Source organism: Balaenoptera ricei, chromosome 17, assembly GCF_028023285.1.
Source record: "Balaenoptera ricei isolate mBalRic1 chromosome 17, mBalRic1.hap2, whole genome shotgun sequence".
Taxonomy (NCBI): domain Eukaryota; kingdom Metazoa; phylum Chordata; class Mammalia; order Artiodactyla; family Balaenopteridae; genus Balaenoptera; species Balaenoptera ricei.
Window position 1 is genome coordinate 42834264 of NC_082655.1, and position 4533 is coordinate 42838796.

The window sequence follows — 4533 nt, forward strand, 5'->3', positions numbered from 1 at the left end:
GCCCCGGCGTTTCCACGGCAACGCGGCGCGCGCCCGCGCGGTCGGCGCCGGCGTCCCGGAGCGCGGCGAGGGCTCCGGCAGGGCCAGGGTGCGGAAGCGAGAGAGGTGCCCCCGCGCCCACCCGCGCCCGCCGGCCGGCGCGTCCACCTGCGCGCTCCTGCCCGCGCGAGCCTCTGGAACGCGGCGGAAGGCGGGCGGCTGCCGGGCCTCTCCGCGTCCTGCGGCGCGCCGCCACCAAACTCCCGCCTCCGTCCCTACATGCTGGACTGTGAGCAAAGCAGGAGAAAAGCGGGTCAACCGGTAACGAGGAGGAAGGGAAAACTGGAGGCCAGTGGGGCCAGTCTCTGCTTATGCGACGCTGAGTCTTAGAAACGGTGCTCATCTTGTCCACTTCTCTGTGTTGAAGCCGAAAGTGTGGGCTCTTGGAAGGAGCGGTGCTTTCCGCCTTATTCATTTATTCAGCAAATATTTACCGAGTTCCCATTTTGTGGAAAAAATAATGTTCGACACTGGGAATAATACAAAGATAAGAATCCCCTCCCCACCCCTAACCTTCCCGGCCCTGAGGGCCTTAGAGTTTGATGAGGAGACACTTAAACCTTTGCGATATAACCCGAGATAAGTAACAAACAAAACCCCCTATCCTTGGCCTTCGCTTCTGCTGCTCTTCCAAGTAAACACCATCAGGACTAAATCTAGGCTTTATTTCTTTCAAGAACCCTCCCCGTGACAACTTGCACCCTTCCCTCTTCCAGACAGCGTTAGGGCCCCCTTCCAAAGTCGTGTATTCTGTTGATTTTGTATTGTGTCCCGTAGTCTGGACTTTTGAGCTCTTGGAGGCAGAGGCAATGTAATCTTGGCCTTGTATTCCTCAGCACTTGGTGCTGATAAAAGTTTATTTTGGACAAACGGATGTCCCCAGTCCTATGTTACCTCTCTTACAGAACTTTTATTCTCTCATGTTACAGTGTATGCCTCTCTTCTCCCCTTGCATTCATTCAGGAAGTTATCCATTGACTGCCTGGTGTGTTCCAGATGTTATGCCGAGCTCTGAGCATGGAGTGATAACTTAAAACCAGAATAGTCTTTGCTCTTACAGAGCCCACTTGGAGGGATAGACACTAATCAAACAAATATTGATACATGTAAGATTGTAACTGAGTTGTGCGCTATTGTATCAGTTTTTGCTGTGTAGCAAACCACCACAAAACCTAGTGGCTTACAGCAATCCTTTAGCTAACTCAGGATTCTGTGAGTGAGCTGGGTGGTTCGTCTACTTTGGGTCTGCTCAGCTGGGCTCTTTCATACATTCCTGGTCAGCTGGGGGGTCTGCTGGTGGCTGGATGATCTAGGATGGTCTCGCTACCAAGTCTTCTGGTGGGAAGGCTGTCAGCAGGGGCAAAAAAGGCAACATGTTAGTAGCCACTTTTGCAATGCGGCACGAGTACTAAGAAAAAATACATGACACCAGGAGAGCATATACTGAATATAGACGTTTGTTTTGAACTATTTGGGGAAAGGACTAAAGTGACGTTTGAGCTGAGATCCAAAAATTGGGAAGGGGGTAACTAGGTGAAGAGGGAAGGAAAAACAGTCCAAAGAGAGGGATAATACAGGCAAATTGCCCTCCCCCCTCCACCCCGCTCCCATCTATACCTCAACTTCCATGTTTCAGAAAATGGTACCAACCTCCAGCTGATTGTTCTAGTCAGAAACCTAGCAGTCATCCTTTCTTTTCCCCAGGCATGCTGGCAGTTCTCACCTGTTCTACCTCCAAAACGTATCCTGAACCATTCCTTCTTCATTTCTACATCACCATAATCCAAACTACTGGCATCATTCACTTTACTGCAAACCCTTCTTACTGGTCTCTTCATGTCCATAGTTACACACTGCAATGCAAAATAAAAGATGTGGGTCAGATCGTGCCAACCTTTCAGAGCCTCTGCGGGATGGGTCTGAATGTTTGTGTGTCCCCAAAATTCATATGTTGAAATCCTACCCACTAAGGTGATGGTATTAGGATGTGGGGCCTTTGGAAGGTGCTTAGGTCATGAGGGCAGAGACCTCATGAATGGGATTAGTGATCTTATACAAGAGACTCCGGAGAGCTCCCTAGCTCCTTCTGACATCGTATACTGAGCAGACGGTCTCAGCAGGCACTGAATTGGCCAGTGCCATGATCTTGGATCATGAATTGTGAGAAGTTAATTTCTGTTTTTTTTTCTATGCTACCCAGTTTGTGGCATTTTTGCTATAGCAGCTCAATGGACTAAGACACACTCCCAGTGTACTTAAAATAAAATTTTAAATTCTTACTCTGGCTATTAAGGCTGTACCTCACTCTTGCTTACCCATCTACCTTCTCTCACTGCCCCAGTGTGCTATAGCTAATATCTTTCTTTCTGTCTCTAGCATATATCTAGCTCATTTCAGAGTCAGTTTTGTGTTTGTTTTCTCTGCCTAGAACACTCCTTTCTCATATCTCCACATGCCTGGCCCCTTTTCATCATATAGAATTCTACTTAAAAGAGACCTACAGAGCGAGGCTTTCTCTGATCACCTAGCTATTACCATCTCACCCTTTTTTGTTTCCTTTGAAGCACATGCTACTCTCTATTTGTTTATATGCTGTTTGCCTCTCATGACTAGAATATATTCTCCATGAAACCAAGCACTTAGCTGTCATGTTCATGTTATATTTCCCATACCACCACAGTCCTTGACTCATAGTAGGAACTCAGTAATTAGCTGAGTTTGTCAGTGAATGAGTAAGTGAAAACCCCATGACAGAGGGAGCATGGTGTGTGTGAGGAAATGGAAGAAAACCAATGAGGCTGGAGTGTAGAGGAAGTGGGCATGATGATATGTGTTGCAGTGGGAGGGTAGGTAGGGCCAGGTCTTGTAGGGCATCTTGGCCATGCTAAGGAGTTTGGTCCTTGTATTAGGGTTCTCCAGAGAGAACCATATATATGGTTTTATTATAAAGAATTGGCTCATATAATTATGGAGGCCAAGTCCCAAGATTTGTAGTCAGCAAGCTGGAAACCCAGAAGAGCTAATGGCATGAATTCCAGTATAAAAGCTGGCAGGCTCAAGACCCAAGAAGAGCTGATGTTTCTGGCTGGGTCTGAAGACTGGAAAAAACCAAAATCTCAGCTCACACAGTCAGGCAGGAAGAAATCCCTCTTCCTCAGCCTTTTTGTTCTTGTCAGGTCTTAAATTGGTTGGATGAGGCCCACCCACATTAGGGAGGGCAATCCCTTTTACTCAGTCTACCAATTCAAATGTTGAGCCCATCCAGAAACACCCTTACAAACACACCCAGAGTAATGTTTGGCCTAATGTCTAGGCATCCTGTGGCCTAGTCAAGGTGACACAGATTAACCATCAAAGTCCTTATCTTGGTATCTATGAGAAGATATTGATGTGCTACAGCAAGGACTATCTTATTCATCATGTAACTCAAATCTTTTAGCAGATACCTCATATATGGTATAGTAATTGTTGAATAAATATATATTGAAGTGCACTCTTTCAGTCTCCACCCAACGTATGGGCTGAATGTGTTCTAGGAACCCTTCTCCTGAGATTTAGGCTCTTTGATCTTATTTATCCTGTCAACAGACATTTCAAAACATGCATCAGTACAATTGTTCTCAAGTCTTTGCACTGCTTGGAGAAACTTTCTTTCTTATAGGCTATACTTTCTCCTAGGACACCTCTCATAGAAGAGGAGCTGGGGGCCTGGGGAGGCCAAGTGCCATGGCCAAGGTCACATGATGAGATAGTAGGGGAGCTGGAATTAAATCCTTTGTCTTCCCTCTCTCTCCAGTGCTCTTTCCACTGTACCAGGATCCACTCCCCCCCCATTATGCTTTTTTGCAAAGTTATTAAACAAATGTAAACATAAATAAAGTACTAAGTAGTCAATGAATGTCATTTCATGTTTGGAATAAGGAGAGGGTGTGCCCATCATTGGTTGTAGCATTCCAAAATCTCTCGGGATTATTGTTCCAGGTTACAAGCAGTGTAACCTGACTTTTCTTAAACTACAACTGCCTTTTCATAAACCACTGTATGATATTTGTATATTTATTGTGAAAAACAGCACAATCTTATTTTGTATAAAATTGAATAAATTCCAATGCGGGATGGCTTAAGAAAGGTCCAGTGGAGGCAAAGAGTTACATTAACTTCATTCACTCATTTATTCAGCCCTACTTACTGAGAACTCATCATGTACCAGATGCTGGATTTACCAATCTTTAATCCAAGTGCTCTGAATAATGTGGAAAGAGACAGCTATACACATAACTGGATCATTAAAAATTTTTTTCTATTCTTATTTCTTTGGAACTTTAGAGGTGATGATGTTTAAATTAGATTATTTTATTTAAATTATGTTATTATTTTGTTAATCTTTCTCCTCCCCTACCCTTTTGTCCCATTTTATTTTTTAAAAAATATTTATTTATTTTCCTTATGTTTTTCTTTTGGCTGCATCGGGTCTTAGTTGTGGCACACAGGATC